This window comes from Xenopus tropicalis, chromosome 8 (genome assembly GCF_000004195.4).
Source record: "Xenopus tropicalis strain Nigerian chromosome 8, UCB_Xtro_10.0, whole genome shotgun sequence".
Classification (NCBI taxonomy): domain Eukaryota; kingdom Metazoa; phylum Chordata; class Amphibia; order Anura; family Pipidae; genus Xenopus; species Xenopus tropicalis.
In genome coordinates this window covers 26506685-26519939 of record NC_030684.2, presented here as the reverse complement: position 1 = coordinate 26519939, position 13255 = coordinate 26506685, and the positions used below count along the sequence as shown (strand labels likewise).

The 13255-nt window shown below is 44.9% G+C and overlaps 1 protein-coding gene across 6 annotated transcripts in view; it reads right to left on the bottom strand.

Moving 5' to 3' along the window:
* The window catches only part of l1cam (L1 cell adhesion molecule), a 114558-nt gene that overhangs the window by 51944 nt on the left and 49359 nt on the right, over positions 1 to 13255 (bottom strand). For all 6 annotated transcript variants that reach the window (XM_031906839.1, XM_012967853.3, XM_012967855.3 and 3 more), the window contains 1 exon segment: positions 10041 to 10111. The gene's annotated coding sequence lies outside the window, so the exon portion shown is untranslated.

Genomic DNA, 13255 nt, shown 5'->3' with positions numbered 1-13255 from the left:
AATAAAGGTGAAAACCTGTATTGAATAGGCTCAACATTCGTGATTCCCACGTGGCCTTTGTGGACTCCCCAGCACTTGCCGGATCTGCTTTTACTCCACTATTGCTAAGTCACAACAACAGCCGACACGTCTGATGCAAATAGAGACGCAGGGGCTATGCCCCCACTTTGCAATGGCTATGCCCCCACTTTGCAATGGCTATGCCCCCCACTTGCAATGGCTATGCCCCCCACTTGCAATGGCTATGCCCCCCACTTGCAATGGCTATGCCCCCCACTTGCAATGGCTATGCCCCCACTTGCAATGGTGCCCCTATGCCCCCCCACTTGCAATGGCTATGCCCCCCACTTGCAATGGCTATGCCCCCCACTTGCAATGGCTATGCCCCCCACTTGCAATGGCTATGCCCCCCACTTGCAATGGCTATGCCCCCCACTTGCAATGGCTTTGTTGTACCTGTATATTATTTTGTGCAAGCGAGCTCCTGTACATTCTACCGACAGGATTGTTTGGTTTGGATCTATTAAGTCTACGTTGACATCATTTCTAGACTCATCTATAGTTATGGACACATTGACAGAGGATAAAACCCAATGGACTTATGGGTTTTTATAGGAGTGAGTGGAAAACCACATTTAATTCCAGCTCCACTTAATTATATTCTACAGTACATTAGACCCTGCCCCAGCTTTAACTACCAAGGCTGTTAAGCTGCTGCCATTTTTCCTGCCTCTAATGATTGGTTCCCCAGGAGGCCAGGTTGGTGGAAGACTAAATTTAATGCCAGCTCCACTTGATTATAGTCTCCAGTACACTAGAGGCTTTGCTCCAGTTTTACCTACCAAGCTTGTCATACTGCTGCCATTTTTACTGGCTCTAATGAATGGCTTCCCCAGGAGGCCAAGTGTCTAACACTTGATGGGCATATTACCTAGGGTCAAATGTGTGCCCCATGAGTTCTTAGTCAGGAAAAGCTGTAGATACACCAGCTACTAACAGAAAAGAATGAACATATTTCCATATGTCGTCTTAAACTAAGAGCCGTTCTCCCCATGCACCAACAGAGACATTCACATTTATGCATGCTTGTATACAGGAGACATATTTTATAGCTCATTAGTGGAGATCTCCCCAGGAGAGAATGGTGAATAGCTACTCAGGTTTAATAAAGAGACTATCATGTGGGCTTGAAACGTTGCTTATTGCCCATTTCTGCTACTAGTCTATACATTTCAAGCTTTTTTTTTCTCCCTCAATATTGCTGCTCGGGGAACACCGGGGATGCTGTTGCCATAGAAACCTCCTTGTGCGCTTCCTTGCTAGAAGAAGCCTTGAACAGCTTACATTGTAAGTAAAATGAACAAGCCTACCCATCGGTAATGTTAATGTCGCCTTAAATCCCTTGCTGCAAATAAACTACATTGGCTGGATGTTCAACCTCTAAACAGGTATAATATTGTCCAGGAACAGGCCCGCCATTGTGCAAAAAGGGACATGTTTAAAGGGCAAGTCACTGCAAAACCATAAAAACCCTATAAAAAGTCATGTATAGAGTCTGCACAGTTAAAAAGTCTGCTGGTTTGATGTTTATATTGAAAAACATACCTGCTGTTTAATTTTGTTGAGCTTTCAGTGGGGAGAATTGAACAGTTCACTCTCTGCCTAGATAGTTACCATATGGGTCAGTGATTATTAGCACCATTCCCAGAGAATTTGGAGATTTTAAGACCCCTAATCTGCAATAACCATGCCCACCACTCAGACCCAGCCCTTAATCAGTAATAAACTCCACCAAGATTTAGGACTGTAGTGCCTCTATCCGATTGGCTCATATATAAATAAGAATGCAGAACATAGAATCTTTCCATAATGCAACACCAGACAGTGACAGTCATGGTACGTGTACAGCACTCAAGAACTGAAGAGCTCAGTATGCACTATAAGTAAAATATCATTGTAATATATCTTGTGAATATACTGGGCTGATGGTACAGCCAAATCATTCACCCCCAGTTCATTCTCACACTGACACAAGGACATAAATTAAGTGTTTTTCAGATCCATTGTTCCAGGTCACTGCCTAAAGCTGGCCATACATGGGCAGATCCTCTCGCTTGGCGATGTCGCCAAGCAAGCGGATCTTCACCCGATATCCCCACCTACGGGTGGGCGATATTGGGGAGGCATGTAGGCGAATTCGATTGATTGGGGGCTAACGGTCTAATTCTACACGTGGCAATGGGGCAGTCGGCTCGGGGACCGCATCAACGAGCCAATGCGGTCCCCGATCCGACTGGATTTTCTAACCTGCCCGATCAATATCTAGCCAATTTCAGGCCAGATAGCGGTCGGCCAGGCCCCTCGGTTCTGCCCCTACACGGGCCGATTAGCTGCCAAATCGGTCCGTGTATGGGGACCTTAACACTCACTGGATGTACTTATGTATGTATATCTTTATTTATAAAGCACAACTTATGTACAGTAGAATACATTAACACTAACAGGGGGTTATTAAGATAACAGATAAATACAATAAATTACAATAAGCACAAATAAATACAAGGTACAGTTGCAATAAGTTAAGAGCCAAAGACACAAGGGGATGGAGGTCCCTGCCCCATAGAGCTTACAATCTATACGGGATTTATAACCAGCCACAGGTATAGTTCCCCTCTCCACACACACAATAATAGTGGGGAATGAATTACAGACCCAGTAAGAGGAAGGGTTTACTAAGTACATTTTAATATATAAACATAACATATTTATATATAAAAATATACAAAGACTGGTATTTTTTCCATAAAAGGTAAGCCAGCCCCACCTGTGGGTAAACCTCCTGTGGGTTTCGGCCCTGTCCCTGCATCTCTATTTCTGGGTTATTATATATGCAACAGACACTGTATTTATACTACCATGTGTTGTGTGTTATTATATATGAAACTATTGCTATTTTCCTTGACGTCCCTACCCATTGTCTGATTATTGATGCCTCCCTTTGCTGCATGTTGCCAATGGACAAGCGGAGGATTAACTCTAGGCAACCAGCAACACAGTGTTCTAAATATAGAAAGAGCTTTAATGGCCAACGGAAAGGAAATAAAAATCAAGGTAGCACAAAAGCCACAGATTTTCCGTTCATTTAACCATTATTCTATCATCCTAATGAAGAGAAGGAAGATTTGCTGTAAACATGCTGGCAATATAAACAAGGCATAATAAGATTTCCCTTTGCTTTATTAACTCTGGTTTCTGTAAAGGAGATAGCTTTCAGTTTCAGCTGTGCATAAGCTGCCATTGTTGTGGAGAGGCTTATCACCTCCAATAGCCATTTTAATGGATTCTAGTCCTCTAGCAAGAAGTCTGTTGTATTATAATAAGCATATAGGAAGCCGGCATTATGAGCAGGCATCCCTGGGGCAAGATCAGAGCTGGATATGGAAACCTGTGGAATGCAGTGAGGCTATAACTAATGTGATACTGTATGTATGAATACAACTCAGTAGGAAAGTGTACATGCCAGTTAATGACTAAATACCATGCCATAGTACTTTCTCTCCCATAAAATATTCTGTGCAGGCCAGACTGGCAATCTGTGGATTAAATGTTGTTATTGATGCTAATGTAGCCATGAACGCCATTGTTGAGGTGGAGACAGCTAGACAAGCCATCCATTAAGCTGCAAGGAGATGGTGGGGAGCAGAATTTTAAGAGCAGTTACAGAGGCACGTTAGGAAAAAGATGCAACCTATTTATAAATAGGAATCATAGTTCAATGTTAGACGGGGCTTCCCAAAGGGCCCTGTCCCCCCAGGCTTGTCCTGCAGCTTCCAGCTACCAATCCTGTGGCAGAAGGTGGGAGGTCCCTAGAGGTCAGCTCTCCAGTGGACCCAAGTACTTCAGTAAGACACTGGTTCTGTTCTTTTCATTAAGGGCAGCTCTAGCCAAAAACCCACAGTTTTTCTTTTGCATAATAATAAATGAAGACATAATTCTAAGAAACTTTCCAATATACGTTTTTAAAAGATTTTAAAGAGTCTGCCTGTCGCTTTCTAGTCTATAGGTTCTGACAACATAGCAGGAGTCGGGTCTCCTCTTGTTAATCAGCACTACTACTACACTACTTCAAGAGTCAGAACCAGTAGTGCAGAGATCACAAACAGCCAGACGCTGCTTTCAAAAGAAGTTACATTTGCAAATAACTGTATAATTGCACCAAATATTTTTAATGAATTTATATGGGAAATGGCATTTGATTTCATTAAGCAAAACAAATAATTAATAGGGTTATTAGCATGGAAGCATGAAAGAAAGCTAGCTAGTATTAGGTGTATTTGTAAAGCTTTCTCTTTATATGTATCACTGTACAGCAATGTCGAGCACAGCTTTATCTCTGCTCTCTGGTACTTAAGAGGTTAACTGGACTCCCCCCACTGCTCCAGCAGAGCTGCAGGGTGTACAGACGTGTGAAACACCAACTGGAGCCTCTCATTGGCTGATGGTGATGTCATGATTTATGGCAAAACGACTGTCCCTGCAATGGGAGCTAAACCTGCAGCAATATCAGCAACACTGTATAATAAGGTGCCGTAAGCACCTCCATCTACACCATGTCTCCTCCTATTATTGTCTTTTTTGTACCTAGGGCTTCACTAGGAATCTTTCTATCTACAGCATCTGTGCGTTGTCTGTTTGGTCCTCTAGTTAAAGCGGATGTGAACCCAAAATAACATCTTGCCTATTGAAAGAAAATGCAACTTTACAATATACAGTTACATAGTTACATAGGGTTGAAAAAAGACCAGAGTCCATCAAGTTCAATCCTTCCAAGTAAACCCAGCACACACAACCTAAACTTGCCAATCTATACCAACACTTACATAAACTATATATACAACCACTAATACTAACTGTAGATATTAGTATCACAATAGCCTTGGATACTATGCTTGTTCAAAAACTTATCCAGGCCCCTCTTATAGGCATTAACAGAATCTGCCATTACCCCATCACTAGGAAGGGCATTCCCCAACCTCACTGCCCTCACCATGAAAAACCCCCTACGCTGCTTCAAATGGAAGAGTAATCCGTAATCAGAGTAATCATGTCCCCTCGCAAACGCCTCTTTTCCAGAGAAAACAACCCCAACCCTGACAGTCTCACCTCATAGTTTAACCCTTCCATCCCCTTTACCAGTTTAGTTGCAGTCTCTGCACTCTCTCCAGCTCATTAATATCCTTCTTAAGGACTGGAGCCCAAAACTGCACTGCATACTCAAGGTGAGGCCTTACCAGGGACCTATAAGAGACAAAATTATGTTTTCATCCCTTGAGTCAATGCCCCTTTTTATATACAAGACAGCACTTTATTTGCTTTAGTAGCCACAGAATGACACTGCCTGGAATTAGACAACTTGTTATCTACAAAAACCCCAGATCCTTCTCCATTAAGGATCCCCCCAATACACTACCATTCAGTAGATAGCTCGCGTTTATATTATTTCTACCAAAGTGCATAATTTTGCACTTGTCAACATTGAACCTTATTTTCCAAGCAGATACTGCTTTCCAGTAAAACTGAAAGCAGTATCTGTCCTCACCTTTTCTCTGCACTGATGGTTCTGACTTATTAATGGACCTGTGAAGAAGCATGCACGACTGATTTCTGCTACATTCTTTCAGGAGACAGAACCAGCACCCCATAGGCTTTTTCACTTGCTGTGACTGCTGTGTTGTATTATAGCACTACTCACGGGCCTGGACTGGCAATCTGTGGATCCTGGCAAATCATACCTCCCAACATTTTAAAAGTAGAAGGAGGGACAAGAATTTCAAGCAATGCCCACTTTCTGGCCACGTCCCCAAAAACAGGCCCATTTTACAAAACCACACCAGCGTCCTCCAGCTCCCCCCAGTATCCTCCAGCTCCCCCCCAGCATCCTCCCCAACATCCTCCAGATCCCTCCCAGCATCCTCCCCAGCATCCCCCAGCATCCTCCCCAGCATCCCCCAGCTCCCCCTTAACTTGCTACAGCTCCCCCCTAGTATCCTCCCCAACATCCTCCAGCTCCCTCCCAGCGTCCTCCCCTGCATCCACCCAGCTCTCCCTTAACTTTGCCCAGCTCCCCACTAGTATCCTCCAGCTCCCCCCAGCGTCCTCCCCAACATCCTTCAGCTCCCCCGCAACATCCTCCCCAGCATCCTACTTCTTCCTGCATCTCCCCCTGCTCCCCCCACCACCTGCCTGCTGTGTCCACCTGTGTCCTCCAACTGCGTCCCCCGGCTCCTCTTCTCCTCATGACGTCACAGTCACGTCTCTTGGGAGCGCTCCCGAGAGACATGAGTTTGACATCATGAGGAGAAGAGCAGAGAAAGGGGAAATAAAGTGGGACATTTGAAAAAAAAATCCAGGACTCCGGGACAGGGTGGGAAATCGGGACTGTCCTGTGTAAAGCGAGACAGTTGGGAGGTATTGCAAATGCCAGAGGGGCTGCTGAAAGATGCCATAGACAATCACTATTTATTGGGTTGGCGGGGGCTGTTTGGGCCTCTGTGTACTTAAACTGCTAGGGCCTACTATGAATCTTCCACGCAAAGCTTACAATCTAATAGCTACTTATCAGGGAAGGGGTAGATCATCTTTTCTGGAGTTAAAAGGATTAGAAATGAAAAGGTCCAGGCTATACTTGTAAACTGTCTCCCTGCAGGTGGTGGTGAAGTATTATACAGTCCAGAATTGGACTGGCCCACTGGGATACTGGCACCACTGCCTCTCACTACCTGGCACCAGAGACCTTATCAGAGTGTTTAGAGGGCTGGTAGCAAGGAGCAGAGGTCGGCAAATGGGGAGATGGCCTTGGTGCAGTGTGCAGAGGAAGGGAGAGGGTGCAGTGGTCAGAGCAGGGGCCCCAGAGGTTGGGTTCAGGGATAGCCCACAGCACTTCCGTTTGAAACTGTGCAGAATGGGTTAAGACAAGAATACAGATGCTTATGCATTGGTTCTCTGTAGATCAGGGGTTAATATATTGATGATGCAACCACACTGAGAATTTATTCATGAGCTATTTCTAAAAAAAAACATTAAAAATAATATACAAGATGATGAGCAGTGCTGACCGTCTGCAATGTTGTGCCTAATGGATTCACGCTCTGCTCGGCACACATTTACCTGGTGACCCCACTAAATGTTATAGGGATAATACCCTAAAAACATAAGCATGTATTGACAGAGCCATTAGTGCAGCCACAGCCACTGATAGGTGCATTGATCCCCCTGTGCTTATTATGCTCAGAACTGATCAATCATATTGCTTGGTGAGAGCAGTCAGGCATATATTGTTGTGAGAGCCACAACTCCAGATGTTCTGCAGCAAACTGCGGCATCAGTGTAAAGCCAAGGCGTTGGTTCTAACCAGAAACCTTCAGATGGTTCTACACTAGCGGAGTACAACCATACTTTATATTTACAGGTGGGGTCTCAGTGACCCACGAGGCAATGTACCCCTAATCAAGACATGTTCCCAAGGAGCGTATAAAACTTTAAGTGCCTCAGATGCCACTGTCTCAAACACTGGATGGTCACTACTTTCCTTATCCCCTCCCATAGCCCTCCTATTGTGTTCTTTTCCACGGCCCTAGATAACCCTTCCCCATTACTGTTACATGTAATTCCTGTCTTAAACTCGTATCCAGCTGTGCTATACATTTTTTTTTCATACAATCCCTCAATCTGTGCAATAGAATTAATCTCCATAACTCATCCTACTGTACCTTTTAAAATCTTCCTATTGGGCCAGACAATTGCTTTGTATAACACCCCCTACATTGCCTACATTGTGGGCACAACTGCGTTGCGGCTGCAGGGGGGCATGTTAAAATATAGTTGTAGGTATTTAACAGTAACTCAGGATCAGAGGAAGCACAGAAGGAGGAGAGGTTAGAACTAAGAGTTGGGAGAGAGCAGTTATATCAACCATTCGCGTGTTGCGAATCTGGGTTTTAGGCTGAGAGTTAGTAGAAGGAGACACGTGCAAGATTGAGAAAGAGATAAGATGATGATCTGAAAGAGGAAAGGGCTCACTGTTAAATGCAGACAGACTTTTGGAAAATATCAGATCTAGGAAATGACCGTCCTTATGGGTAGCTCTATTAGTCGACTGTTGGAGATCAAAGGAGGAGGTTAGATGGAGAAATCGAGATGGCCAGGGCTGAGAGGGGTCATCTATATGGCAATTGAAATCGCCTAAAATAATTGCAGGGGTATCAGAACATAGAGTACCATATAGTTTCTTTCTAAAACTCCTGCTACTGTACCATGCAGTTCCATTCTATAACCACTCCTACTGTACCATAAGGGTCATTTCTATAACTCCTCCTACTGTACCATAAGGGTCATTTCTATAACTCCTCCTACTGTACCATACGGGTCATTTCTATAACCCCTCCTACTGTACCATAAGGGTCATTTCTATAACTCCTCCTACTGTACCATAAGGGTCATTTCTATAACTCCTCCTACTGTACCATAGGGGTCATTTCTATAACCCCTCCTACTGTACCACACGGGTCATTTCTATAACCCCTCCTACTGTACCACACGGGTCATTTCTATAACCCCTCCTACTGTACCACACGGGTCATTTCTATAACTCCTCCTACTGTACCATACGGGTCATTTCTATAACCCCTCCTACTGTACCACACGGGTCATTTCTATAACTCCTCCTACTGTACCACACGGGTCATTTCTATAACCCCTCCTACTGTACCATACGGGTCATTTCTATAACTCCTCCTACTGTACCACACGGGTCATTTCTATAACTCCTCCTACTGTACCACACGGGTCATTTCTATAACTCCTCCTACTGTACCATACGGGTCATTTCTATAACTCCTCCTACTGTACAATACGGGTCATTTCTATAACCCCTCCTACTGTACCACACGGGTCATTTCTATAACTCCTCCTACTGTACCACACGGGTCATTCTATAACTCCTCCTACTGTACTATACGGGTCATTTCTATAACTCCTCCTACTGTACCATACGGGTCATTTCTATAACTCCTCCTACTGTACCACACGGGTCATTTCTATAACCCCTCCTACTGTACCATACGGGTCATTTCTATAACTCCTCCTACTGTACCATACGGGTCATTTCTATAACTCCTCCTACTGTACCATAGAGGTCATTTCTATAACTCCTCCTACTGTACCACACGGGTAATTTCTATAACTCCTCTTACTGTACCATACGGGTCATTTCTATAACTCCTCCTACTGTACCATACGGGTCATTTCTATAACCCCTCCTACTGTACCATACGGGTCATTTCTATAACTCCTCCTACTGTACCATATGGGTAATTTCTATAACCCCTCCTACTGTACCATACGGGTCATTTCTATAACTGCTCCTACTGTACCATATGGGTAATTTCTATAACTCCTCCTCTTGTACCATACAGGTCATTTATATAACTCCTCCTACTGTACCATAAGGGTCATTTCTATAACTCCTCCTACTGTACCATACGGGTCATTTCTATAACTGCTCCTACTGTACCATACGGGTAATTTCTATAACTCCTCTTACTGTACCATACGGGTCATTTCTATAACTCCTCCTACTGTACCATAAGGGTCATTTCTATAACTCCTCCTACTGTGCCACATAATTCTTATCTATAACTCCTACTGAACCATACAGTTCCATTCTATAACTCTTCCTACCATGCTATAAAATTTCATTCTATAACTCCTCCTCCTATCTGCTGCTTATCCTCCTCCTCCATGCCACTACTATTAATTCTGCTGCATTTCATTACTTACAGGTAGATAAACTACTAAAAAAAAAGGCATTTCCTTTCCCAGAGGTGTCTGTGACGTATCCATGTGCTACTGGCATACAGCTCTATGTGTGTTCTGCCTAGTGAGCCGCGCATTGAAACCCCTGCCTCCCGCACAGTATTTATTCTCTAAATAGCCACTGTCCTGCTGCTCTTTATTAAACTTGCCACATAAACAGCCATTACCTTAATACTGGGACTGCATTGCCAAAGCCTCTGATATGGAACGTGCTGATTTGTTCACGTATGTTCTTAACCTGCGAAACAAGAAATTCATTTTACTTGGTGATTTCGGTGTTGGACAAGGTAAAGTTTTTTATCATTTGTGGGCACAAGGTACATAATAAATGGCTTCTCCTCTAATAATGTGCTGGCATTATTCACTATAAGTAATGGAACATTATTTGTCCATTTTTAGATATATTACGCCACACCCTATCCAGTGATGAGCAAATTTCTTCACTGTGTTTCATGCAAAACCACAAGAAAAATCGCGGAACAGCAAAAGAATTTTGCAAAACACATTAAAGGCTATTGCCATTTTCTTTGCAACTTTTTTGTTGCATGATTTTTTTGTAGCAATTTTTTTATTTTCTTTTATTTTTAACTCTACTGAAATACATGCATTGTTGCTCTTATCATACAACATACATGCACTACACTGTTAGAGGACCTCCTATCCACTATGCCGCAACTGTTCGGCCCCCACAAAAACAAAATCCAGGGGCCCTTGGGTGCAGCTACAGCACTAATAGTGAGCACCTAGCCAGCAACCTCTGCCCTGCCCTCTCCCAGTAGCTGGAAGCAGGGTACAGAGTGACAATGTGTATTAATATGATGAGGTTATATTGACGGCAGAGAGAGAAAGCAATCTAGAGCATACATTCCTCATTGTCAGGCTATGTACAGAGGCGACACACAGAGTCTGTATATAAAGGCTAATTTGCACTTTCAGATTATAGCGCTGGTGTGAGCACTTTATATAAGTGGTTATGCCTCAGTGAAACTGCTTATTTACAAAGAATGCATTATGATTTTCCTTGTTATACATCTTTCATTATAACTTACACCATATAATCTGAGATATACACTTAGCTTTTATCATGTGGGGGAACACATTTACCTTACTCTCATTCCTTCCTGATAGAGCAGTGTACAAGGAACCATGGGCTGAGCCTTAAATAATGAATTATATCCCTATATAATGGGAAAAAAAAATTTTTAAAAGAAATTTTAAATGTAAAAAGGAAATCCTAGTCATATCTGCATAGTAGGTATAGTAGGGAGAGATGGTGCCTATAGTAGCAGTGGGGATAATAGCCTCTGGGAAGGGACTGTGGCTGTGGGATAGCAGGTATAGTAGGGAGAGATGGTGCCTATAGTAACAGTGGGGGGATAATAGCCTCTGGGAAGGGACTGTGGCTGTGGGATAGCAGGTATAGTAGGGAGAGATGGTGCCTATAGTAGCAGTGGGGATAATAGCCTCTGGGAAGGGACTGTGGCTGTGGGATAGCAGGTATAGTAGGGAGAGATGGTGCCTATAGTAGCAGTGGGGGTAAAAGCCTCTGGGAAGGGACTGTGGCTGTGGGATAGCAGGTATAGTAGGGAGAGATGGTGCCTATAGTAGCAGTGGGGGGATAATAGCCTCTGGGAAGGGACTGGGGCTGTGGGATAGCAGGTATAGTAGGGACAGATGGTGCCTATAGTAGCAGTGGGATAATAGCCTCTGGGAAGGGACTGTGGCTGTGGCATAGCAGGTATAGTAGGGAGAGATGGTGCCTATAGTAGCAGTGGGGGGATAATAGCCTCTGGGAAGGGACTGGGGCTGTGGGATAGCAGGTATAGTAGGGAGAGATGGTGCCTATAGTAGCAGTGGGGGGATAATAGCCTCTGGGAAGGGACTGGGGCTGTGGGATAGCAGGTATAGTAGGGAGAGATGGTGCCTATAGTAGCAGTGGGGGGATAATAGCCTCTGGGAAGGGACTGGGGCTGTGGGATAGCAGGTATAGTAGGGAGAGATGGTGCCTATAGTAGCAGTGGGGGGGATAATAGCCTCTGGGAAGGGACTGGGGCTGTGGGATAGCAGGTATAGTAGGGAGAGATGGTGCCTATAGTAGCAGTGGGGGGATAATAGCCTCTGGGAAGGGACTGGGGCTGTGGGATAGCAGGTATAGTAGGGAGAGATGGTGCCTATAGTAGCAGTGGGGGGATAATAGCCTCTGGGAAGGGACTGGGGCTGTGGGATAGCAGGTATAGTAGGGAGAGATGGTGCCTATAGTAGCAGTGGGGGGGATAATAGCCTCTGGGAAGGGACTGGGGCTGTGGGATAGCAGGTATAGTAGGGAGAGATGGTGCCTATAGTAGCAGTGGGGGGGATAATAGCCTCTGAGAAGGGACTGTGGCTGTGGGATAGCAGGTATAGTAGGGAGAGATGGTGCCTATAGTAGCAGTGGGATAATAGCCTCTGGGAAGGGACTGTGGCTGTGGGATAGCAGGTATAGTAGGGAGAGATGGTGCCTATAGTAGCAGTGGGATAATAGCCTCTGGGAAGGGACTGTGGCTGTGGGATAGCAGGTATAGTAGGGAGAGATGGTGCCTATAGTAGCAGTGGGATAATAGCCTCTGGGAAGGGACTGTGGCTGTGGGATAGCAGGTATAGTAGGGAGAGATGGTGCCTATAGTAGCAGTGGGATAATAGCCTCTGGGAAGGGACTGTGGCTGTGGGATAGCAGGTATAGTAGGGAGAGATGGTGCCTATAGTAGCAGTAGGGGGATAATAGCCTCTGGGAAGGGACTGGGGCTGTGGGATAGCAGGTATAGTAGGGGGAGATGGTGCCTATAGTAGCAGTGGGGGGATAATAGCCTCTGGGAAGGGACTGTGGCTGTGGGATAGCAGGTATAGTAGGGAGAGATGGTGCCTATAGTAGCAGTGGGGGGATAATAGCCTCTGGGAAGGGACTGTGGCTGTGGGATAGCAGGTATAGTAGGGAGAGATGGTGCCTATAGTAGCAGTGGGGGGATAATAGCCTCTGGGAAGGGACTGTGGCTGTGGGATAGCAGGTATAGTAGGGAGAGATGGTGCCTATAGTAACAGTGGGATAATAGCCTCTGGGAAAGGGACTGTGGCTGTGGGATAGCAGGTATAGTAGGGAGAGATGGTGCCTATAGTAGCAGTGGGGGGATAATAGCCTCTGGGAAGGGACTGTGCCTGTGGGATAGCAGGTATAGTAGGGAGAGATGGTGCCTATAGTAACAGTGGGATAATAGCCTCTGGGAAAGGGACTGTGGCTGTGGGATAGCAGGTATAGTAGGGAGAGATGGTGCCTATAGTAGCAGTGGGGGGATAATAGTCTCTGGGAAGGGACTGGGGCTGTGGGATAGCAGGTATAGTAGGGAGAGAT